The 26968-nt window shown below is 41.1% G+C and overlaps 1 protein-coding gene across 13 annotated transcripts in view; it reads right to left on the bottom strand.

The window, feature by feature from the left end:
• CDON (cell adhesion associated, oncogene regulated) overlaps positions 1-26968 on the bottom strand; it is a 116002-nt gene that overhangs the window by 84726 nt on the left and 4308 nt on the right. For 5 of the 13 annotated variants that reach the window (XR_010407039.1, XR_010407041.1, XR_010407042.1 and 2 more), the window contains exon 1: positions 16495-16730. The exons of 1 other annotated variant lie outside the window; for it this stretch is intronic. The gene's annotated coding sequence lies outside the window, so the exon portion shown is untranslated. Of the gene's footprint in view, positions 1-13169; positions 15442-15464; positions 16326-16494; positions 16732-17181; positions 17201-26968 lie in introns of those variants that run through there. 7 more of the 13 variants (XM_045894731.3, XM_054512200.2, XM_054512198.2 and 4 more) reach the window with 6 other exon arrangements.

Below are 26968 nucleotides of genomic sequence, written 5' to 3'. Positions count from 1 at the left end.
CACTGATATGAGGAATTCTTAATCTCAGGAAACAAACAAAATAAACAAAAAAGAGGGTTGCTGGAGTGGGGGGTGGGGTGGGAGGGATGGGGTGGCTGGGTGATAGACATTGGGGAGGGAATGTGCTATGGTGAGTGCTGTGAATTGTGCAAGACTGTTGAATCACAGATCTGTACCTCTGAAACAAATAATGCAATATATGTTAAGAAAAAAAAACAGAAGAAGAAGGTAGCGGGAGGGGAAGAATGAAGCAGGGGAAATCGGAGGGGTAGACGAACCATGAGAGACGATGGACTCTGAAAAACAAACAGGGTTCTAGAGGGGAGGGGGGTGGGAGGATGGGTTAGCCTGGTGGTGGGTATTGAGGAGGGCACATTCTGCATGGAGCACTGGGTGTTATGCACAAACAATGAATCATGGAACACTTCATCTAAAACTAATGATGTAATGTATGGGGATTAACATAACAATAAAAAAGTAAAAAAAAAAAGAAGAAAAGCAGATGTGAATTACCTTCTAGCTCATGGCAGCATACGTGTGACAAACTTGAAAAGCATGCAATGTAGCAAACAGCCTTATACAACATCATGAAACCACTTATTACAGAGATCGCATTATTACTCTGGTTCATCAACAGTAAGCATTAATACATCCATACATTTCATTCCGTGGGTTTGAAAGTTCCCAGTACTACACATAACAGTGCACTTTCAAAGTGATTGTCCACAAAATACTGGGCCAGTAAAAACAAGGTCATTATTAAAAAAAGAAAAATAATATTAATTATGCTTCAAATCAAAAGAGCCAAATCAAATAGGCAAGTGAAATATAAAATAAGTATAAGAATCTTTCTACTATTAAACACTACTGATAATCTAAAAAAATTTTTATGGATTTTAAATGTTTCAGTTATATTAGTTTTGTGGTTATGTATTTATTTTGTAAATTTTAGTTTTCTAAGAATTTTGCATCTAGTTTATTTTGTATATACTTAAGAGATTAGTAATAAAAATAATTTAATCAACATTAGTTTACAAGAATTTTTCCCTTTGAAAAAGTCATACATTATCCAAGTTTGAGCCCTAACCCCTTTTTAGCAAAATACAAGCCATTATCATCTTAGTTAAGACACTCCGTTAACTAATCAAACACACAGCTAATTTCCTTGATCACACACATCCCTACAGATCTGAGCTGAGAGTGGGGGTGGGGAATAGGACAAGAATTATAGTTTCAAACACAAGATTCACAGTCCCCCAAATCAAAACAGTTAAAAGGATCCTAAAAATGCTACCTACCTCCATAGCCGCCAAGACCACCACCCTAAGAAAACTACAAATGCAATACAATCAAGCTTAATCCTCTACGTTACGGGTCCCAGAAGGAATATCTTAAAGTCTATGCATTTGCAGAGTTCTGGCACGACGTTTTCTCCTGCAAACACATTCAATATCACTACAAATTACCGTGCTTCCCTGGAAACCCGGATTCCAGTGATAAAAATCCAATAATGAGGCCAACCTGTGGGGTAGAAGAAACAGATGGAATCCTCAACACTTAACTGATTCTACAACTCCTTCTTTGGATCCCCCTCCACACTTGAGGGCAACATACTTACCTTGGCCAGCCAGAAACAAAATAGGGGAGTTGCCGGGTGAGGCTGACAACAGTGTGCATAACTGGCCCATCTCCAAGTCAAATATCTGCATCTGATGATCCCACGTCTATCCTATTTCTTTTCTGGGAACAACTTGGGAATGGCACTTTATTGGTGGTCGTTAATGCTACCAATCCCAGTGAAGGGTTTATCTGTTCTGACCATATGTAAGCCCAAAAGAAAAGAAATGTAAAAGGACATAAGATTCAAGCTCATTCAGTATACATATAAGAATTCCAGAAAGCACTGGGATTTCCCTTAGATGACAACACTTGTTGGAGAAATTATCAAGAGAAAAGTTAGCAAAGGGTTCCAAGGACAGGTAGCCCTTGCTTCTAAGAACATGTCAATAAGGGTAGGTATGAAGTACATCTCTCACAAAGTGAATTTTATTTTCCTGGTATTAAACTTATAAGTTTACTTATCCTGAGTTTGGGGATATAGGAAGGGGAAAGGGGAGATCACAAAGTTACAAAATTGAACATGTGGAGCAAGAAAGTCAAATGGCGTGCAGTTATTTGGAGATTCACAGAAATTTACCCGAAAGTTCCCAGTTAGCTTTCTTTGCTATGTACCAGGTTCTAACCTTCGCTATGCACCAGGTTCTAACCAATACAAAACCAGAAACATATCATCAGTTCTAGCTTATTCCCACATTGGTAGCTCCGCAGAGTTTAATCCCAACTCATTTGATTTTGATTCAACAGTCTAATTCAGCGATGTCACAATAACATCCTATTTTGTGGATATAAACCCCCATCTCAGGGACAGCAATTCTATCAGAATAGCAACTCTCACCCTCCAGGAGCACCTACCACACACTGATCACAGGGTCTGAACACTAAATGACAGAGCCCAAGAGCCTGATGAGCTTTCATTCATTCCCATTATACAAGTGAAGAAACTAAAGCACAGGGAGGTTATGTCATGAGACTACAGGGGAACCTTGCTTTGACACCAGGTACTCACTCTCTTGAGCTTACCCTCATCCAAACCCTTACGATATAATGCCTGAAAATTCCCAGGTTAAGAAAATTCCATTTACAGAAAACTAATTCACTCTCAATTCAGCTGTTTCATTAATCTGGAAATTGCACATGCTAAGTTTACTTAAAACAAGGTGTAGGGGTGGGGGAGGTGTCTGGCAGTCCAATACTGACTAGGCAGCCTATGAATGACAAGACCGTATGTAGAATCTTGGTTTAAAGCATCTCAAGAACATTGGACACATTCAAGTCACACTATCAATCTGTTGGGAATAAGAAGAAAAAACGCAGCAAAGAAATGAACCACAACACTCCATGGCCCAAATATGCTATGACAATTGTCCAAACTATTTTTGTACAGTTAGAGAGCAAGGGGTTGAAAAAAATTAAAATTAAAGCCGAAAACTTTTTCAAATAACTCAATTTCATAAGAGAACAAAGAGGAAAATTCTTTATTGGTTAAAACTTCCACTAAAGAATATCAAAGAAACAGGGCATCTGGGTGGCTCAGTCAGTTAAGCGGCTGCCTTCTGCTCAGGTCATGATCCCAGGGTCCTGGGATCGAGCCCCACATAGGGCTCCCTGCTCAGTGGGGAGTCTGCTTCTCCCTCTCCCTCTGCTGCTCCCCCTGCCTGTGCTCTCTAGCTCTCTGTGTCAAATAAATAAATAAAATCTTAAAAAAAAAAAAAGAATATCAAAGAAAACTACGTTTAAAAGATGTTGAAAATATGAGGCAGGAACTCTAAATTTTCAAGAATTTAATCATGTAAAAGCCAAATTAACCTGCTGACATAAAAATATTATTTTGAAGCCATTTAATCATTACCCAAAAAACATACAAATTAATACATATTAATTGCTATAGACAAAACTACATTATAGACTTGGCTTATACTTGGTAATTAGAGATCTGAACAAGTATTCACTCTTGTTCAGTTTTTCTCCTTTAAAAAAAAAAGGCTTACAGACAAACTTCATCAATCATTAAGAGGGCCTGGTTCTGATATTATATGAGCTCTGTCAACTTTAATCAAATTGCTTGCCAGATCGTAGATAAGTAATGACTTGCTTAGGTTAAGCAAGGCCAGAGTTTTCCTTCTGTAGTATATACATCTCCAGAGTGAAAATAAACAGCCTCACACCTCTTACTGGGAGCTGGTCTCTGTTGGTATTACAACTCACTCTTCACTCCAATGAAGGAGGAGGGGCAAGATTCGCCTTTAGGAATATCTATGTTTCCTTCTTTCCTTCTCAATCTGGTCATCAAAACCATTTTTAAACCATTTCATTCAATAGTTACAACTGGTTTGATTTTCACCAAAATGACACAAATTGGCTGTCACTAAACACCTTAGCATTAATATTTGTTTTAGCCAACATGATACAGTGATACAAAATGAAAGGGAAATAACAACTGACCAAAACAACATTAAAAGGCTCACTTAAAACTGCAAAGCATGAATTCATTTTCCTACATATCCAAGAAATGAAAAACATAATAAATGATGTCTCGATATCATCCGTCATGTTTTGGATACAGGGGTATCGTGGAACAATTGTTAAAAGAAAGAGCATATCAATTTAGATTTTATATTCATTCCATAATCAAAGACCCAAATATAAAATGAGATTTATTTCTAAAAAGCTCCCTTTGCTATTTTGCTTACTTTACGTGGAATTGGAAAGGGCTTTCAAACTTCATTTTCAGCTGGGACATTCTATTACAGAATTTCTAAGCACCCAAGTACCTGCTCTAAAGAAATGTGCTAGAAAGCAAGGGTCTCTTTGGCTAGAAATAAAAATAAAGTGACCTCTGTAAAGGAAAGAGTTTAAAAATCCAAGACACCAGGAAATCAATTTTACCTTAGGCAAAATTCACTTCCATTACTTCCCTTAGGTCAATAGAACGTATAACACAGAGTCTGTGGCTTAGAAATGTCAGAGAGAAAAAAAAAAATAACCAATTTAGAAGTATTTTATTCTATTCCTAAGCAGACAAGTGTGCAATTATTACCTACTTTGAGCTTAAAAAGAAAGACTACGGTTTCAAAGAACCTCTTTTCCCAACATCCAAGAGATTTTAAAGATCATCTAACTTTGACCTACATTAAAACTCTCATATCTGATACTAATGCTCAATCACATATTGTCTTCATGGTTTCCATTCTCATGAAAATTTTACTACCTCATATATTTAAGCAGAAAAGCAAACACACACCAGAACTGTAAAACACTCTGCGGGCGCCTGGGTGCCTCAGTTGGTTAAGCGACTGCCTTCGGCTCAGGTCATGATCCTGGAGTCCCGGGATCGAGTCCCGCATCGGGCTCCCTGCTCGGCAGGGAGTCTGTTTTCCCTCTCCCACTCCCCGTTTGTGTTCCCTCTCTCGCTGTGTCTTTCTCTGTCAAATAAATAAATAAAATCTTTAAAAAAAAAAAAACACTCTGCAAAGTACAAAGGGCTGTATAAAAGTTATTTAAGAAATGATCACCATCAGAAACGGGAGAAAATTATTCTGTGTGTGGAATAAAAAGAACCACAAGACAGGAGCAGTAATTGCTGGAACGGGCCACTCCCCTGCAAGGAGCTAAGTGAGCACGGGGCAGGGGTGTGATGGTTCTGCCGACGCCCGCCTGTGCATGCAACACCAGACAGGACAGTCCCTTGCTTTCCCAGGCCTCTGGAGGCACCATTCTCGTACGTCTGCAGGGCACCCAAACAAAGAGCCCCGGTCTGCAAAAGCAATACGTCAGTCCTTCGTCACCACGTTCCTTATTGTTAAATTGCCCCAGTACACGGGCCGTACATTCACTCCAGCTAAATCAGACACAAAAGAAGTTAGTATTTCTCAGTGAATTAGAAGGAACTTTTACAAGTAAATGGGGACTTCGTTTGCCTACTAAATGTCAAGTGGAAGGATTTTTTGCCAGAAGACTCACATTTCCGCTTGAAGGGGGAAAAAGTCTTAATTGCAGAAATGAATGAAAAACTCAAAACTGAGTTTCTCTTTCTAGTGTGTTGAAGGCCTCAGGAGTTTGTTCGATGGGTGGTGCCTGTTGACCTGATTCCATGACCAGCTGACATCTGTGATCACAACTAATTAAGGATTCTGTATCTATGTACAACTAGCTAAGAAAACACGCATCTGATCTTTGTCTTACAGGGTTAATCATTTCCTCATCTTTTCCCTGATTATCTCCTATCTCAAAGAGAGATCCCAAAATATGTGCGGTGGGATGCAGCCCAGACTTAGAAGGGTCACATTTAGAAACCCACTTTGGGAGCTGGTTACAAGAACCCCAACTGACAACAGTAAGATGTATGTAGTCAAATCCCAGAGCTAAAACTTACTTGATGCCAAAACACTGATATCAATCTCTGCACAAGCTGTATTGTATGATTAAAAACCCCACTGTGGCTGCTGGCATAGTAATAAATGTGAAATTATTTTAAGACCTAACCACTATGACAATAGCTCTTTTAAAATGCATCCTCAAACACAAAAGAAGTAACAAATAATGACAACTGTGTTTGCTAGCCTAATAGGAGACAACAGTTAACAACCCATCTTATAATGACTCAAAATTGGCTTTAGTCAGCCATGGGATTAAAAAAAAAAAATTAGCTCTAAAATGTATGATGAAAATTATATGAAAGACCTATATAGGTCTATAGTCAAAACATGAGTATTGCAATTTCTTTTAAAAGAGAAATCCAACTAAAACACAAATCTAAAACATGATGACTAGGGCTTGGAATTAGAAATTCAGGGTAGAATTTGATGTCTTTAATCTCAAAAAGGACTTGACCATAAAAAAAGAAAATATGCCTAACCATCAATAAATAGGAATCAAAAGATTGGATGAAGAGATCAGAACCATTGTAATCTAACTATAATATGACTTGAAAACATGTTAAGTAGAAGTATCTACTTAGAATTAGGTTTGGGGGTGCCTGGGTGGCTCAGTCGGTTAAGCATCTGCCTTCAGCTCAGGTCATGATCCCAGGGTCCTGGGATCAAACCCTGCATGGGGCTCCCTGCTTCTCCCTGTCCCTCTGTTTCTGTGCACTCTCTCTCTCTCTCTCAAATAAATAAATCTTTAAAAAAATTAGTTTTGAAATATACTTTAACCCATCAGAACTATAGTCCTCCTTACTGTAAAACGAAACCCCTGATTCCATTTTGGATGAACATCCAAGATTTAATGGAAGAAATAAAATGAGCTTGTTTAAAAAGGTGATCGCAGTAAGATGAACCCACAAGGTAAATCATGGAAAGAACACAGTAGTTAGACTTTAGTATGGTTCTTCTCAAGAGTTTAATGGTCTATCGAGAACAATGAAAGTATCTTCTCAGTATTTAGTAATCTCTGGATCTACTGGACCTACTGCTCAGATGCCTGGACACCAAACTGAAATCCTGGTATATGAGCTATCATTAAATCATGGTAACGTCTGAGGCACCTGGGTGGTGTGGTCCAGTTAGTGTCCACCTCTTGGTTTTGGCTCAGGTCCTGATCTCAGGGTCCTGAGATTGAGCCCTTCGTGGGGCGCTGCACTCAGTGTGAGCCTGCTTCTCCCTCTTCCTCCCTCTCTGCCCCCCGGCCCTGCTCTCTCAAAAAATAAATCTTTAAAAAAGAATCATGGTAACATCTAAAAATCTAATTTCACAACAAGAGTGAATAGGGTAAAACAGGCAGGAGGAAACACTATATTCAATCAAACTGAATTAACTGGTAACACGATGTTATTTTAGGGGTGATTATAAAAAGGATTAAATAGCACCTTTTCTACAAAACTTTACTGTCGCATTTGTAATCACACCCAGACATTCACCATCACGTGGCAATTTTATAAGCCAATCATCAAACTTTTTCAACATATTGCAAGTGAGGTCATATCAGGCCAGATAATGAAGTTCAACTCCACTTTATGGATGAGGATTCTTCATTCCCACCCTCATGTTCTCCTAGTCACCAAACTGAAAGGAACAGTTTAAATGACTAAAACCGAGGTGAGTGATAAACAGCATGTCCGTTTCAGCTGGAAACTACGTTCACTCCCTAATTCTTATTGCCTGTTACTCACTGTGTTATTTTGTTATACACACACCCTGAGGCCAGAACCATGAAAATAAGCCAAAATAAATGGACAAGAAAAATGTCTTATCCCTAGCTTATGATGCTATTTTTGTTTTTATTGGCATAGAAGAGGCTGCCAAGTTCTGATGTCACTACAGTAATTTCATGGCCTGATAAAAGTAGTATTTTATCCATTAAACATTTGTCCCCCTTGCCAAATTTACCTCCAACCAGGCAGTGTGTACAATTACTCATTGAACAGATATCAAATTATAGTAAAATAGAGAATACTAATTACTTTTACTGATACCATAAAAAGCCAATAACTGTCAGGCATTTCCCTGGCAAGAGACAGAAGCCAGAATGCACTTTTTAGTACCTATATATCCAAGAGAACACCTGCAATGCTGAGTATTTTAAAAACAGACAGGACTTGACATCAGCTCTCTAGACACCAAATGTTGCACAGAAGAAAAATACACATTTTAAATATAAAAAAATTGTTTAAAACTTCATCCATTTACAATTTTAAAAAGAAACAAAATTTTACATTTTTTTTTTTAAGATTTTATTTATTTTTTAGAGAGCGAGAGAGAAACAGCATGAGAGGGGCAAGGGTCAAAGGGAGAAGCAGGCTCTCCGCTGAGCCGGGAGCCCGATGTGGGACTCGATCCCAGGACCCTGGGATCATGACCTGAGCCGAAGGCAGACGCTTAACCATCTGAGCCACCCAGGCGCCCAAAATTTTACATTTTTTTAAAGTTTTATTTTATTATGTTAGTCACCATACATTACGTCATTAGTTTTTGATGTAGTGTTCCATGATTCATCGTTTGCGTATAACACCCAGTGCTCCATGCAATACAAGCCCTCCTTGATATCCATCAGCGGGCTAACCCATCCCCCTATCCCCCTAAAAAGAAAAAAAAATTTAAAGAAGAAAATAAAATTGTTAAAACATCATGCATGAATTCCAATAATAATGTGACATTTAACTATTTTTTCTTTATCTAAAGCATTATCTTCATTATTTGAAGCTGTGCTTGACATGCAGAATCACTGACTTTTTTTTTTTTTTTTTTGATCTCACATTCTGAATCTCCTCTCATCCCTCTCCCAAATTTTAAAAAGAATGCTGGAGGGGTAAAAGGTAGCGGTAACAGAGAAGAGATGAGAGAGACCTGCTTAGAGCCAGGGAGGGCATGGAGGCTTTATGTGTATACATAAACACAAAGCTGTAAAAACTCAATCTACTATACTTTTCTGTTTTATAAAATAGGGAAGATACTATTTTGCTGATTCAGGATTCTACACTCCCTTCAATCATTCTAAATATCAATTATTAACATATATTTACAGATATAAGATGTGTACATGGTTGGATTAAATAACTATGGATCTCAGAAAATGTCCCAAATATAGTTCTATTGATGGGATAAGTCACTAGTATTGGCCTTTGCCCCAAAATTCAAGTATAGAAAAGTAGGGTGGAGGAGAGAAGGCAGAGAGCAAAGACGTATATTTCTGCATTTTGACTATACATTTGTTGTAGGAGTGAAGAAATACCTGGGCCAGCGGATGACCTCAAGGAGATTCTCAGATGTGCCCCTCCATAAAAAGGAGGCAAATACTATCCTTGTAAAGCATTATCATTTCTGACACTTACATACTTAGAATACTGGAAATGTCCTTATCTTCTCTTTAAGTAAGAAAAAGAATATTTGACATTTACTTATTAGTGACAAACGAAGAATTACATTTAAAGTGAAAAGAGCCGACAAGTAGAGGCAGTCCTCAACTTTAAACCAGGGTTGGTTTGAGAAAATTTATTTCTTCAATGGCTGTTTGGAAATTTGTAACACATTCTTCTCCCTCCAAAAGTACATATGGATGGGTTAATGCAGAATCACTCCTTCAGAAAAGACCATCCCATGGAGTCTTAATACTGTAAGGGGCCATTAGAGGTCACCTGGTTCAATCTCTCACCCAAGGAAGAGATCACTTCCACAGTGTCTTCAGCAAATGTCTAGTAATAGGAGCTCATGTCCCCTCAAAAGAGCATTTTCTATCATGAGGCAGTACTATTTGTCACAGTTCTTCCTTCTTTTGAACCAAGATCTGCATCTTTTGAGTGCCCCTACAGGACAAAAGATGAATCATATATCACTATTTCAACTCTCCGCCCCCCCTGAAATCTGGGCCACTGGTGGTCTGATTTAAGAAGAAAAGGGGACAACTTGCCTCTCTGGAGTCCAGGGGAACCCATCCCTGCACACGGCTATATGTGAAGAATGACCTCATGTCAAGGAGTACGAAATAATAAGATTTAATAAAATTACAAGAGCTGAAAAATACAATGTCTCCTGAGAGAGAAGTGGCTTATGTTCAAGCAGAACATCCAGAAAATCCTTCCTCAACATTTCCAAAAACAGAAATACAAGCTATTTACCTCAACCACAACCCCCTCCAAAATTTAAGAAACAAAGAAGCAGCCTTCTAATTCAGTGACATCACCTCGTATTCTTATTTCACTGTTTGGTGAAATACATTTTATTTAGCACATTAGGGAATTCCAACAACACAGACAGAAATTTTAGACATATAGGCATTGTCTGACAGCAAATAAGAAGCCAAAACCTTCTCCCTGAAGGGGGGTACAGTCCTGTTCTTCAAAATTTTTCTGTAGCATAACAACATCTTAGCTCCACTTTCTTCCACTTTGGGTGTATTTTTTTTTTTTTTTTTTAAGAATATTGTGTTGTTCTGTTTTCTTCTAAAAGAGTATCACGCTAATGCCGGGCTAGTGGTTTCTTCTGTACATTTCTAAGTATTGATTATGGCTTAAATGCTAAGCACGAAAGATATAAGCTACCTTACGTGGTCCTTCTCTGCTTTGAGGGTCTCTTCCTTCCCTTCTAAAAAGACACACACACAAGGGGCGCCTAGGTGGCTCAGTTGGTTAAGTGTTCAACTCTTCATTTCAGCTCAGGTTGTGATCTCAGGGTTTTGAGATCAAGCCCTGTGTCAGGCTCTGAGCTGGGTGTGGAGCCTGTTTAAGATTCGCTCTCCTTTCCCTCTGCCCCTCCCCCTCCCCACTCACACACACACACACACACTCTCTCTCAAAAAAATAAAAATTAAAAATAAAACAAAAAATTAAAAAATAAAACACACACACACTCATAAAAGAACACAGTTATCAATGGATGTGCTTTATGTAATTGTGACTAAGAGTAATTATATTACCTTCACCCAATTTTATGTACAAAAATAAGGTCATGGTAATTTTTCTGAGCTAGCCACTAGGATGTGATTGTCAAATAATTTAGGGAGAGGTGCTATTTTCTTTTTTTTCCAACGGCCACATACCCAATGTGCCAATAAAATGACTACAAATTTCAAAACACACCAAAGATGCTATAACAATTTAAAAAGCACAAATTACTACCATACACAGTAACATAGATGAATCTCATAGACGTAATGAGCAGTGCGAGAAAGCAGATATAAAAGAGTATATACCATATGAATCCGTTTTTATAAACATAGTTTGAGAACAGGCCAAACTAATGTATGGTGAGACTAGTTAGAACAGTGGTGGCAGTCCTAAATTAGTCGGGGAAGGGGCATCAAGGAGCCTTCCGAGGTGAAAGAAATATTCTAGATCCTGATCTGGGTAATAGTTACCACACATATGTGCATATGTAAAACTTCATCTAGCTGTTCGCTTAGTGTACATTAACTGTACACTCATGTACATTCTTACACAATCAATTATAAAAATGCAACATTGTTTCCATGTGCCTTTTCAGTTCAACTGCAAAATTAAGAAAATGGTAGCATACTATAACTATAGCAGTTGCGTGTACCCAAACCACTACTTCTGAGAATTCCTTACTAGTTAGTACTTCAAAGAAACTACTCTGGATCAAAGTAATAGACTAATGTGTACGGGAGGAGTTACTAAAAGTAACAGTAGCTAACCCTTAGAGACGTTTTAGTATATCCAAGCAATTTACTTTCATTATCCCACGGAGTCCCCACAACAGTGTTAAGAGATATTATTGTTATCCCCATTTTACAGATGAGGAAACCAAGATTTCGGTCAAGCCCCGGCTCACATAAAAAAAAAAAAAAAAAAAAGGTGAGCCGGTCTCTAACAAGAATATGTGCCTGAAAAGCAAGCTTTATGTGTCAACTTTTTCATTCTGTTTGTAGTACGGTAATCTAAAAATAAAACCGACCAGGCGGTTGTCAGCAACAAAACAGAAAGCAGAATGTATCTCAGTTCAGTCATATAACCAGGCTATTTCTTTCCCCTCTGAATTCGGATACAAGGGACTTCACCGTTCCTTCACTCTGTGATTGAAAGGCACATCGCTGGCTCTCCAGAACTGAAGTCCCTACTCACATTCCAACTGATATGTAGCAGAACAAAATGTGTTTTGGGGTAGGTTTTTTTTTTTTTTTTTTTATGATCTCTGGCCATCAAAATAGATCATACAGCAAAAAAAAGTCTGAACAACTGTGAACCAAGACAGGCACACTGCCGACTTTAGTGTTTACTCCAAATCATTCAAGAGTCCTTTCAAGGTGGCTGTACTAGAGAAGGGATAACCCAGGATTAAGGTGGGAAAGACTTAAATGTAGTCTCTAAAAGGCTTCTTTATTTTCCCAACACTCTGTATTGTGAGGAGAATCTGGGAGAGGACTACATGGTGGTAGGATAGAAAGCACTGTGACAGGACATGATTTTAATCAGGAACAAAATATATCAAATTAACTACCGAATAAGCTACAGCATTCTGCATCAGTTGAAAACTAGCACTGGAATTCACATGCATGTTTAACTCTTCTGGGAATACGAAAATCAATTAACGATACCATCCAAGATTCAGAACTGCTCCTCCTGGAAAAGTACACAAGCAACAAACTGGACTAATATCCCAAAAAATGTTTGTATCCAAAAATTATTTGGGGCGGCTGTGGCAGGGGGGTGAAGGGGGGAGGTGGGCAGGGAAGGAAGACACACTCATGTTTCTCAAAAATTTTGCTCCAAAGATTTTACAGAATATTTTTGGTAGATATATTTTCATTTACTTGCAGCTGCTAGTGAGTCTGCAAAGCAATGCCTTAAAAGATACTAGAAATCAGAACTCTCAAAAAGACAATAGGAAAGAAACATATATCCTCCATGAATTTAAATTCTGTAATAATGTAACAAGAATGCAATAAAATCATATAAAAATAAAAGAGCACACTAAAATATGCCTATCCAAATGAGCATTTCATCTGTGCAAAGCAATTGGCTTTTTTTATGGGAATAAAAGTCTGATTTTGCTCTCCGTTTAAAAAGCTATTAGAACAATACATCGGTCCTTCCAGGCAAGACCAAACTGTAACACAATTTTACATATTTATCAAAAGATCATTCAGAGAAAACTTACCAAGGCTGCAACGTGTATATGCTTGTGCTTGAGAGGGAAAGCAGAGAAGCGACTTTCTGTACTTAGAGTGGCGCTCAGTTCAGTGCTAAAAACACATCCCCACACAGTCCTGCTTGGAAGAAAGTCCTGACTAGCAATCTGCCTTGGGGTTGGGCTTTTCTCTTACAAGATAAGCTGTTAAGTCATGCCTTGATTTTAGATCTGCTAACATATGGAGTCTTCTAATGTAGCCTCTCTCCACCCCCTCCCTCTACCGCCCCATCACTGCTCAGCTCCACTCCCTCTCCACACACACACATACACACATACAAAAAAGGCACTGCAGGGCAGAAATTCCTCAGGTGCTCGCTAATGGAATTCCCAGGGTCCTGGAGCCGCTTCGGGGATCAAGAGATCTCATAGCCCCTGCTGGGGTAAGGAGCTGCGAGTCTGTTCCATTTAATCAAATACAGAATGAATTTTCAGCTCTATTCACTAGCTTGTCTCCCGGGCTCTCAAAAGGCACCAGGAAGCTAGAATCACACACATGTGGCTCTTTTAGGCAAGTATAATTAGTTTGATTTTAAAAAGCCACATTAATAATATCACCTCAGGACCATTATTCAGAGGACAGATGACAATGATACTGTATGTTTTAAGCCTGACAATGGGGGAAAGAGCACAAACAATGACGAAAAACTTGAAGGTTTAAAGAAAAAAAAAAAAACCAACAAACCAGTTTTTCACTTAATTGTAATCCAACAGTTTTAAATTACATGAAGGATATTCCGTATACCATCTTTTAATTTTAATTGAAAAGAATCAAAGCCCTTCTCCTCAGTCTCTTAAAAATGAATTAGTGCCATATACACAACAAAAATTTATAAATGGAATGTTTATAAATAAACGGAATGCTTACATGCAATATAAAATCTTGAATAAAAACAATAAAACATTCTCTAATTCAATCAAAGTTAATAAAACTTCGGGGGGGGGAAGCACTCATCAAAGATCACCATAAAATCAAGTCCTTCTAAGCAATCTATTTAGCAACCAGACTCCAAATTCTCTTTCTAATCTAATTAGTTCCTATTAAGTAGTAAGATCATATATCTAAAGAAAGACTACCTGTGTAGACAACTCATCTGCTCTTCTGATGTGCTGTCTTTTCTATTCTTCTACATAGTACAAAAGCTAATTACAAGGCCATAGCTAATGTAATTACATGTTATAAATAACCAATTTTTCAACTAGTTATTTTTAATTTCCTATCCCAGCCTAATTTCACTAAGATACTGTTGAATTCCTGAAATCATTTCCCCAGGATATGCTTAGACACAATCACCAATTTTTGGTCTAAATTTGTGCAAAAGAAACATTCCTAGAGAAGAAAATGTTTACTTCAACTTATATTTTGACAAACCCATAAATGAGATCATCTAGAAAGTTATGAGAGCATAAGGGCAAAGTGGAAAAGAGAAAAGCAGGAGAACTAGTCAACAAATTTTACCTGACCTCTTTAGAGCAGAGCCCCATGACACGTTTCTATTCCCATACAAAGCCTCCATCTCTATATATACCTTGCTGATGGGGAGGGAGGTTCCTATCTTCAAGTGAACTTAATTCCTTTCTTGCAAAGAAGGCAAAAGGTAAGATTGATTTAGAAGCCAACCTACACAAGCTAGATCAGTATGCTCCAAGTCCTAAGGGTTCTTTGTACTTCCCTGCTTGAGAGTCAGAGCTGTTTAAATACTTTCCACAGAAGAGGAGGTTGATGAGAACCATAGCAATCAATCAAAGCATCCCAAGTGAGTTACTACACAAACAATAGCACAGTACCTCTAGTAACTGATTTTCCTGGTTGACTAAACTATTCAAACAAAGACAGATTTCCAAATACTGTATCCGAGTTTTTGCATGAAAGTTAAACAATATACACTTGTGTGTTTTTTATAGAAATATAAATGTTTCTGCTCTACCCACTGCCAAGCACACACCCAGGGCACGTCTTTACAAAATGAAACAGGTTTTCTCCATCCTTCTCATATAACTTAAAGTATGAGGCAGTTTATTTCAACATGTGCATAACAGAAACTATAGTATTTGGTGCCTCTCTGGGTTCCTAAGAATGCTCTCTGGTTAAGCACTAATTTAAAATTTCCAGAAATTTTTTCTTTCATCTTGTCCTAAAAATTGAACAACGCCCCCATCTTCAGCTAAAATAGACTACTTTTTAAAAATGAGCTATAAAATGTCATAGAATGCTTAGAATTACACTGAGAATAAACCCACTTGTTTTCCAGCTCCCCTCCCTACCTTTTCGTCCTTGACACTGCCCTTCAGGTACGCCAAGTGTCAGCTGGGAGTCGGAGGGCAATGGTATCAGTAAGGCATGGAAACAGAACTGGCCTCTTTCATTTTTGCTGGCCACTGCCCTGAGAATGAATCTCATGTTAGCTTTTGGTTCAATTTTCTGTTTCTCAGAGTGCTTGTTTTAGGACACAGGGGCTTACTTTCTGTTAACGATGTTCCCTAAATTCTAGATCTCAATTGGAAAGCAGCCTGCCCTTAAAGCACCTGCCACCCTCTGATAGTCCTGACTAGGAAAGGCAGGCATTCTGGAGAAGAGCTCCTTTTGGAAAGCCTTCCACCTGATTTGGTGGGGTTAGGGAGAACAATGAAGGCAAGGGCGAGAGAGTCTATCTATCCTCCTCAGTGATTTATTACTGAAATCCCTAGATGTGGAGAGAAAGCAACAAAGGTCTGTAAGCTGCAGACCGAAATAAATAGCGAGCTGTAATGTGTTTAGCAAATGATAATGCAATCCACAGAAAGCTTTACAGAGAAGGAAAAATACACTCCCTGGGGCTGCGAAGTCACTGAGTCTGTGAAGGCAGAGAAAGATACATTGTGCAGGAAATTTCTCTTGCTTCTCCCTACACATAAATCACTGTCTCGCGGGCGCTCTATGGGATGGAGGTTGAGAGGCGAGGGACCCCGCTCCCTTGGGAAAACGTGCTGGCGCCCCTTACTCCCGGATATGCTGGATCTCACCTGCCTCAGCGGATCATGGTCAAAGAGATTTAATCGTGTTACTGACACCTCACCCCGCCTCCTCCCACGAGGTGGCTCAGAATCCCCGAGGACGCGGAACGGCGGAGCTCCCCCGCTGGGCATCCGTCAGCTGCCCTTCCCAGACCCCGCACACACCCCGGGACCCCCACGCCCTCCCGGGCGCGCCGGCCTGCCCTCCCGCGGACCTCCCGCGCCCAAGCCGCGTGGCCCCCAAGCCCGGGGTCCCCGGACCACCCCTCCCTCCGATCCTGCGGCGGGCCCACCCCCGCACCTCTCGGCCGGGCAGACTCAGTCCCCGGACCTCCTGAGCGGCAGCCGGCTCCGAAAGCCACCCCCAGGTCATCCCCCGCGCGCTGGCGGCGGCTACGGCGGCGGCGGCTGCGATCCGAACGGGCCCCTCCATGCACCGAGCAGGGCAGCAAGAGGGCGCGGCGCCTCGCACGCCAGGGCGGGGACGCAGGGGCGGGCGGGCGGGCGGGCTGGCGCGGGGTCCCTGCTCTCCTAGCACCGAGCCGCGCGAGCCGGGTACCCGGGACTCAGGGGAGGGGAGCTGGGGGGGCGGAGCCACCGGGGCGCGCCCCCGCGGCCGCGCTCCTCTCCGCCAAGGCGCGCGGGCGCGTCACCGGCGGGCGCTGGGCCAGCGAGGAGCACGCGAGGAGCGGGAGGAGGGAACCGGGCCGCAGAGGCCGCAGAGCCCCGCCGGCCCGCGCCCCGCCGGAGGGTGCGCGCGCAGCCTGCCAGATCAGCGGCGGGGGGATGGGCCGTACCAATCTGCGGGGGGGGGGGGAAGGGGGGCGCTCCGTGCAGGAGCTTCTCCCAGTCCCCTTCCTGCTTGCTCTACGGGAAAGCCGCCCCAGGAAAATCGAGTACGGCCTCTGCTTTGGTTTAGGAAAGTGAGGATGAGCTGCCTTAGCAACTCACGGAGACTCCACAACGCCTGCGCTCACTCTCTCCTCACCTTGCTTCCCCCGGAGAGGCGGCATTTCTGGCCGGTCCGCAAATGGTCTCCACGCTCCCCTGTTTGCCCGCCCAGGCCCCGCCCAGGCCCCGCCCCCGCCCCGCCCCGCCCCGCCCCGCCCCGCCCCTCGCGCCGCTACCTAAGTTCTCCGTGGAGCCCGCGAGGCCAGCCCTTCTCTTGGCTTCGACCTAGTCTCTGCCTTCTTGGTTCCAGCTTCCCGCCGCTTGTGGCTCCGGAGCCTTGCCAGCACTTTCAGTGTTCAGTTTCTTAGACCGCTCCATCCCGCCCTGCATTCACACACACGCGAGCAGGTAACAAAGCTCAGAGACCAGGAGAGGCTCAGGGTCACCTGGTGAAGGTAACATGGCCTTTGGTCCAGAGTCTCCCCACCTCGTCCTTTGGACCTGCCTCAAGTTATTTGCTCTCATTGAACTTCAGTTGTTCAAACAGAAATAGAGAAAGTAATTTCTATTTCAAGGTTGTGAAGCATAAGTATGATACTTGGTGAAAAGCACCTGCCACTTCCTGGGCCTTGGAGGACTGTGACTTCTTTATAATAATTATTATTATTAGCAGTTCTTTTCTTTTCTTTCCTTTTCTCTTCTCTTTATCACCATTATTATTTATTATTACTTTAATTGTAAAAGGAATCCTGGTGATACTTGAAGTTCAAAAACACTCGGTACTGGGGTGCCTGGGTGGCTGAGTCTGTTAAGCTATTGACTCTTGATCTCAGCTTAGGTCTTAATCTCAGGGTGTGAGTTCAAGCCCCTAGTTGGGCTCTTCGCTGGGGGTGGAGTCTACTTAAAAAAAAATAAAATAAAAACAATACTGAACTTCAGAAAAATATGCCAGTCTCCCTTACCTTCTAACTTGAATTCCGCAAAGAAATGCTTTGAAAGTGGTGGTGGTCAAACAGTTTAGTTTTCTGCTCTTGCTATGTCCAGGTCATTGTGAAAGCATTAGATCCTAAGAAAGTCAGTTGCGGGGGTGGGGGAGGGAAATGAGCTGCAACTCTAGTTTGCTTTCCATTGTCCCGTTTTTTACTTCAAATCACCAATCTGTATGTTAACTTAAGGTATAGGAAATGATTTTTCATTCAGCAAATAAAACTTATAAACACTGAAGGTCTAACCTAGAGTGTTTTGTATGAATAGGATGGAAGTCTTGCAGGTTTCTCATGGCACTCTGTAGGAATCCTAGCTATCCGCCACCACAGCGCGGACGCTACAGACACTTCCTGGTTCCTCTCTTGGGGCCCCGTTGACTCTGAGCACCCCCCATCTCACGGTGCCATTTGACTATCACTATGCCTATTGTTGCTCATAATCAGACTGAGAAATAATCAGTTTATTGATACTGTTTATTGTAAAAAAAAATGTTTATTGAAACTGTTACTCTCTTTCTGCCTTGTTCATAAAGTGGAGAAATCATTTCATATATAAAATAGTATTTCATGAATGGATCACTCATTTATTTGTTCAACATTTATTTATTTTTTTTTTTTAACATTTACTTTAAAAATACTTATCAATGGGCACCTGCGTGGCTCATTCGTTAAGGATCTACCTTCGGCTCAGGTCATGATCCCAGGGTCTTGGGATCGAGCCCTGCCTCGGGCTCCCTGCTCAGCAGGAAGCCTGCTTCTCCCTCTCCCACTCCCCCTTCTTGTGTTCCCTCTCTCACTGTGTGTCTCTCTCTGTCAAATAAATAAATAAAATCTTTAAAAAAAAAATACCTATTGAGCAATTACTCTATGCCACTGCTAGGCAAAGAGGTACATAGAGAAATATGACATAGTCCCAAGCTTCAAAGAGCTCACCATCTAATTATAATCCAAATGCATAAATGGGTAAGTACGCTGAGATGTCTTCAATGCAACGAACAGGGAGCTGTGAGAATCAAGGGCAGTGTTGCTGACACTGCCTGAAGTTCAGGGGAAGGGGAAGGTGGCTTGTCAAGGAAGGTTTCCCGAAAGAAGTAACCCATGAACTAAGTCTTAAAGGATTGTAGGAGTTAGCCAGATAAAGGTGAAGGACTGGAAGGGCAGCTTGGCAGAAGGGACATGATGAATAAAGGCATGGAAATGGGAAACAAGGCAGCCCATAGGAACTGCAGACTCTTCTCTGTGGTTGAAGTGTAAGGGGCTACGTAGGGATTGGTAAATGAAAACACTGCAGAACGAAGCTAAAGCCATATCACAGATGGCCGTGCATGTCCTGCCAAGAAGCTGGGACTTTATCCTGTAGGCAATGGGGAGTCAATGCAGGATCTCAAGTGGGAGTTGGTACGGTCAGATTTGTGTTTAGAAACACCTAGGTAGCAGCAGTGATGAGGATAGACTGAGGGAGCCAAGTCTGAGATAAAAAAAAATTTGGAAGCTTCAGAAGCTGTCCGGACTGTCCAGTTGGATCAAGAGACTGCACTAGGACAATGATAAAATAAGGACAGAGAAGAGAGGGGAGATTCCAGAAGCAAGAAGAAAGTTTGGCAGGACTTGGAAACTGATTGCATGTGAAAAGTAAAGAAGAAAGAGAATCCAAGGATGACATCAGCCTTCTAGCTTAAGTGCATGGTGGTCATGCCTCCTACCCCCATGGTGCCTGGAAAGAGACTAATGCCCAGCAGGAGATACAGGTTTTAGGGAAGCAATGATGTGTTCAATTCTGAGCCTTTTGAATTTGAGGTCCCTGTGGAACCTCCATGTACAGGTGTTCACAAGATTGATAAGTCCAAGCTGGAGATATAAATTTGAAAGTCATCAGCATGGAGTATATTTATGCCATGAAAGTAGAAGTGACCCCCTCAGGAAGACTATGGAACCCTATAAAGTTGTGGCCAAGCATGGATTTCTAAAATTCCAATAACTAAAGCCCTCAGTTATCCTGATGAATTTGGAGGGAGTGCTTTTACTGTATTCAAGGTGTGGAATGTGAAAAAGATGTTTGGGGAAGGTGGTGGTGAGGGTTTGGAATAGCCATTAGGAAAAATGAGAGGTGAAAATTGAAAGTTGAAAACCAACAATAGGAGTAATGAGTGATGCCGAGAGCCTGGCTGAGCTTGGGGATCATGAATTCATAGTGGAGGAATCTGCATGATTGTTTGATTTTCTCTATCAGAATGTGACCACTCACTCAGGTGTAAAAGGGAAAAGCTAACACTGATCCAAATTTGGAGCTTTGCTGGGTGATGTGGGAGAAGGAGAATAATACAGGGTATTGGTAAGAAAGTAATCTAAATCATCAATCCTAGGATCCATGGTGTGAGCTGGAAGGGAATGATAAACTAGAATAAGATGTCAAAAAAAAGAAAAGGAGATTTCTGTGAGGTTAAAGAGCAGTTGTTACAGGATTGAGGAGTGAAAAAGCCACCAGATCTTTGGTTATGATCACCATTTCCAAAGTGGAACAGTTCCGGGTAATGATTAGGTCTAGCAGGCTAATGGCTGCTGGTGGAGGAAGTGGTGTAGAGATTTCAGGTCATCCTAATTTATGGGATCAGGGCTGGAGAGATGTGCAGCTAGTGAAAAGACCAAGAGAAATGTTAAGAGAAATACCATGAGCCAAGTGCCCAAGGCCACAATGACTGGAAGGTTGATAGATGCTTAAGTGACACGGATGCACATTCAATGACTTTTAGGCCTGAACTGGGTGTTTTTATAATACTAAATAAATGTTAAAACTGGTTCTCCAAGAATAACACGATGGATTGAGTAGAATTCTGACTCCACCTCATTTGACTTGGTCAAGTTATTTAAACTCTTGGAGTCTTTGTTTCATCATTTCTGAAATTGAGATGATATTAATACCCCCATAGAGGATTGATAATATCACCTCCTTTCTTAGGGTTGCTAGAAAAATTAATTGAGGTAAAACATGTGAAGTACTTAGTACTTGGCAATAGCAAACACTGAATAAAAGATAGATATTATAATAATAATAAGTTAATGTTTATGTAGCACTTGTTATGCCAAGTATTATTTTAAGCATTAGTCCCATATTACAAATGAGAAAACTTGAGGCCAAGCAACATGAGGTGTCCTGACCAGGATCACATACCTAGTCAGTGTCAGAGCTTGTGTTCAGACTCAGGTAGTCTGGCTCTAGAGGCTGGACCCTTGATTACTGTCCATTAATATACGAGGATAAAGATAAAGAATGTTTCTCTTTATTAATATCACTACAAATTAATGTGTCAATTAAAAAACTTTCATTGAGCACTTTTTCGGCATAAAGTACTAAGTTAAAGAAAATGCCTAGATTGAAATACATCTATGGACTTCCTGAGGATCCCTCGGCCTCGCCTGTCTCTAGGACCCTTGGCTATCACAGTGACCCATCTGGGGCTCTTCTCGCTGTTCTTGGACCCTGCAAAGCTCGGGATCTCACTCCCCCAGCATCTGTTGAGAAGGCCAGGTGACCCAACCAAAAGTGTGGGTGTGTCTCCCCCATGAATGTGAGAAGGACACAGAGGAGCTCAACCAATTTCTTCTCCCTTCCTCCACCCAGTGGCATGATTTTTCAGTAACTCTCTTGTGCAGACATCCCTGGTGGCTGAGCCGGAGCACCTGTTGAGTGACCAGCTGTGTTTGTTTCCCAACTTTTCCTACTGCATTTCCCTTTCCCTCACTCTCACCTGGCACTGACTTAATTTCTGTTTCCTAGAGAAACTCTGAACACCAGGACTTCTGTTCACAAAGCCTTAGAAGGAATGGGCCTATCTCTACATAAAATAAGTAACAATACAGATAACTACGTGATAAACATGGGATGAGTAGGATGCAGCAGAGCGCAAGTTTGAGTCCCCGCCTGAATAGTAACTACATGATCTTATATTTTTCTGCACCTCAGTTTCCTCATACATAAAATGGAGATAGTGATACCTTTGCCGTACTTTCATACCGTTGTGGTAAGAATTAAAAAATGGTACAACCTCCAGGGAAGAAAATTTGATGACATTTATCAAAATTGCACATGCTTTTACCCTTTGATCCAGTAGTTCCAGTCTTAAAATTTATCCTACAGATACTCTTGCACTTACATAAAATGCTGCATGCAAAGGCCCATTCACTGAAACATTGTTTATAACAGATTAAAAACAACCTGAGTGTCCATCATGAGGAACTATAGCCCCACACAATGGAATAGCATGCAGCCAAAAAGGTAAAAAAGACACTCTAGAGAGTTTCTATGGAAAAGATTCTACCATTTGCAGCAACATGGATGGACCTTCATGCTAAGTGAAATAAACCAGACACAGAAAGACAAATGCAGGATGATCTCTTGGTTGTGTGTGGGATCTAGGTAATAGAACTAATAGAAACGGAGGACAGATTGGTGGTTACCAGAGACAGGGGTGGGGGAAGGGGGAATTGGGTGAAGGTGGTCAAAAGGCACAAATTTTAGTTATAAGATACATAAGTACTGCAGAGGTAACATACAGCATGGTGACTATAGTGAACAATACCGCGTTGTGTATTTGAAAGTTGCTAAGAGAGTAGATCTTAAATGTTCTCACCATAAGAAGAAAAATTGTAACTAAGTGAGGTGATAGATGTTAACTTATTGTGGGGATCTTTTCACAATATATCCATCTATCAAATCAAGATGTTGTGCACCTTCAGCTTATACAATGTTATATGTCAATTATATGACAGTAAAACTGGGTGGGCTAAAAGAAAGTACTCTAGGACCTGTCCTGAAATGGAAGACAGGGAGCGAGATGTCAATGCAGAATGGTGTATACAGTGTTATGCCCTATTATATAGAGTTAGGAGAGAGAAGCTAAGAAAATGTATTTGTAATTGTTGATCTTTTAGAACCACTGGAAGGCTCCAGAGAATAACTTAAAAATGATTACCTCTGATAGAAAGTGGGTAAATAGTATTGACAGGGTGGAGATAAAATTCAGGCTTTTTAACTTATAGCTTTTTATAATATTTTGATTTTTGAACATGTAAATGAGTTACATATAAAAAACAAGACAAAACAAAAATTTAATATGAAAATAGTATCTGCCTTTCAAGGCTTAAATGAGATAAAGTGTCAAATTCCTAGCACGGACGGTAGGATCTCAGTAAAGGGTCACTACAAAAAACAAAAACAAACAAACAAAAAAATAACTTTCACCTGAAATGGAGGAAGAAAGGCTTCAAGAAGGAAAGAGAACGGGGCACCTGGGTGGCTCTCTCGGTTAAGCATCTGCCTTCAGCTCAGGTCATAATCTCAGGGTCCTGGGATGGAGCCCCGTGTTGGGTTCCCTGCTCCAAGGGGAATCTGCTTCTCCCTCTCCCTCTGTCCTCTGCCCCTCCCCTGCCTTGTGCGCACTCATGCTCTCTCCCTCTCCCTCTCTCTCTCAAATGAATGAATGAGTGAATGAATGAATGAATGAATTTTTTTTTTTTTAAAGGAAGGAAGGAAGGAAAGAGAACTTAACCTCAGCTCAGAGACTGGGGAAAACTCAGAAAGAAGTAGAGAAATGGGGTCCATTCCCAACCAGGGTCCATTCCCTTCCTTCCTATGAAAGCAGGATTGCAGGTAGAAGACTCTAGTTAGGGCATGACCCACGGGTTAGAGCAGAAGAGCAGTGGGAGATGAAGTTAGTGAGACAATCAGAGCCACGTAGGGAGGGTTTGAGTTGTAAATAAGACCTTGAGACTTTGTTCTTTGGGTCATCATAATAACTAATCTTTGTATTATATCTCATGTTAGAAACTCAAATCTTACTGTCTGGGTTTGATACCAACTCACATTAACGTTATAAGCCTCTAAAATATCCTTGGGCTAGAAATGATCTAATAGACAAGGCAAATGTCAAGAAGTGTCCCTTTTGGCAATAGCAAAATTGGTCAAAGTGGATCATCACTAAGCTGGCTCAGTCTGTTGAAGGTTTTCCAACTAAACAGTGATTTCACGTGTTTTGCTTTGGGTCATGGCTTTGGATTTTATTTGATCTTATTTGCATAAGAAATCCATTAATCCATTTAAAACTGACAAAGAGAAGGCAAAATGACCATCGAAAGTCAATTGGCTTGGGGCCTTTCTTTTTACTCTCTGCTAAGGGTTCCAAAGTTCAAAACAACAACTAAACCCCCACAATATGTTGGACCCAGGGGGTTCAGTAATAACAGAAGTCGCTTGTTCTATTTGGATAATTTCCAAATTTATACAACAAAGTTCCCGTTAAATATGCAGGAAGTTCTGATTATTTATGATGTAATTTAATATTGACATGTTATAAAATGGCCCAACCCTCCCCCACGCCTTCGGGTTTTACATCTGATGACTGCAAGGTAGCTAGCACCCCTACCATGACCAGTGTTGGTAATCAACAGTTTGCCCCTGCAGGATATTTTTTTCTCTTTTTTTCTTCAAAAAGAAATTCCAGTAGCTTGACTGTATTCTCACTGTCTTGTACATTTCCTGAATTATGTGCAAGAGGATTTCACGGAGAGGGAGATTTCTATGGCCTTTTTTATGCTGAACAACCTAAGCCCCAGAGACTCACTGCCTAAACCCATTACACACAGATTACCTAACTCTGTGACTGGGTTTGTGATGCTAGATTAATTTACCCACACACCAGGACAGAAGAAAATGACTTTACACATCTTCTTTGCACTAGCAAAGAATGTGGAGATCATTTTACAGGAAAGAGAAAGACAGGCAGGCGCTGAGCAGATACGGATGCCCCCTTCCATGTCATTCCGTTACATGCGGCGAAGGAGCCCCTGTCTGAGATGTGAAAGAGAATGACCAGTTGGGGATATTTGCAGAGAGAAGCAGCTAACGAATGAATTATTCGAGACTGGATAGTCTCGTAGAAAAAGCACTGAACTAAAGACTGGGAAACCTGTTCGGTATAATTTATTCCCAGATTCCTCCTTATCCTCCTGTCTGCTGTGTGAACCTGGGCCAATCACTTTGTCCCTACAGGAGAATTTCCCTCCTTCCTCTCAAAGAGGAAAAAGGAGCTACAGTGCGCCAAGGTCTCTAAGAGGCTGGTGTTGTGAGGCAAATTCCAGCAACTTTGTAGCTCTAGCATGGGTTGGAACACAAAGATTTTGACATAATATCTTAGCTGCTGCTTGAAGGATTTGGATTTAAGTCCCTTTCCGGACACCTAGCACCTAGGGCAGTTCTAATTGGGCCAATCTCTGGAGGGGCTGGAGGTCTTCTGTTCCGTCCTATTGTCCATAAGCAGTATGACCTTGGGGGAGTCTTCTCATCAGCAAAACAGGTATCAATGTAGCAGGTTGCCAGGTGGTTTTGAGGATTGAAGATGTGTGACATACCTTGTCTAATGGCTGACACAGAACAGGCAGGCCCCGTAATGACTGGTCTTACTTTTCGTTAGCTGGGTTGAGACACCCACCGTTCCGTATCAGTTGTGAATATTCCTTAGAGCAGCAACAGAGAAAGGTATGAAAGCGAACTTGCACCTAACATGCTTCATGCATCTGTTTTCTCAACAAAATGAACAACAGGAATAGTACCATTTGCTAAGACTTTGTGAGGGTGGGCGCCTGGGTGGCTCAGTTGGTTAAGCGACTGCCTTCGGCTCAGGTCATGATCCTGGAGTCCCTGGATCCATATCGGGCTCCCTGCTTGGCAGGGAGTCTGCTTCTCCCTCTGACCCTCCCCCCTCTCATGTGCTCTCTCTCATTCTCTCTCTCTCAAATAAATAAATAAAATCTTTAAAAAAAAAAAAAAGACTTTGTGAGGGTTAAGGGAAGTAATGCATATAAAGAACTTGGCCCAGAAACAGGGACGTAATCAAGAATAAAGATGAACTAGTATTATTTTTATCATCATCATCGTGGTAGCAATCACGGTGAATTCCTCTCCTACAGGCCAAAGTTGTCTCTAATTGCTTTAGCTATGAGCAGCTATCATGTTATACAGGCAGTGAAAGATGGAGCACACATGAATTATTGGTTTGTGTTACAGTCTTTCACAGATTCGTAATAAGGATGATGCTTGCTGTATATAGCATATAGGTATTTATTCATAAGTGGCATAAATTTAGAAGACTGGTAAAGATCAGACAAGCTTGGCACTTGGTAAGCATTTCATTGTGCTTGTTAACAAAATAAACACTTACATATATTTAAAAAGGAAATCTCATGAATCATTAATCTTGCTTTTGCATTATGTAACCAAGTGTTTTCTTCTGGTTAGTTAAAAGTACTTATCGGGAACCCTCTTGCACTGTTGGTGGGAAGGCAAACTGGTGCCGCCACTCTGGAGAACAGTTTGGAGGTTCCTCAAAAAGTTAAAAATAGAACCACCCTATGACCCAGCATTTGCATTACTAGGTGTTTACCCAAAGAATACAAAAATACAGATTTGAAGGGGTACATGCACCCCGATGTTTACAGCAGCATTATCAACACTAGCCAAACTATGGAAAGAGCCCAAATGTCCATCAACTGATGAATGGATAAAGAAGATGTGGTACACACACACACACACACACACACACAGGAATACTACTCAGCCATCAAAAAGAATGAAGTCTTGCCATTTGCAATGACATCGATGGAACTAGAGTGTATTATGCTAAGTGAAATAAGTCAGACAGGGAAAGACAGATACTGTATGATCTCACTCATATGTGGAATTTAAGAAAGAAAACAGATGAACATATGGGAAGGGGGAAAATGAAAAAAGGAGAGAGAGAAACAAGCCATAAGTGACTCTTAACTATAGAGAACAAACTGAGGGGTGATGGAGGGAGGTGGGTGGGGGATGGGCTTAGATAGGTGATGGGTTAAAGAGGGCTCTTG

Source organism: Mirounga angustirostris, unplaced genomic scaffold, assembly GCF_029215605.1.
Source record: "Mirounga angustirostris isolate CCGP_5_RB_7025 unplaced genomic scaffold, mMirAng1.0.hap1 SCAF_13, whole genome shotgun sequence".
Lineage (NCBI taxonomy): Eukaryota > Metazoa > Chordata > Mammalia > Carnivora > Phocidae > Mirounga > Mirounga angustirostris.
This window is presented reverse-complemented; position numbering and strand designations above follow the sequence as displayed.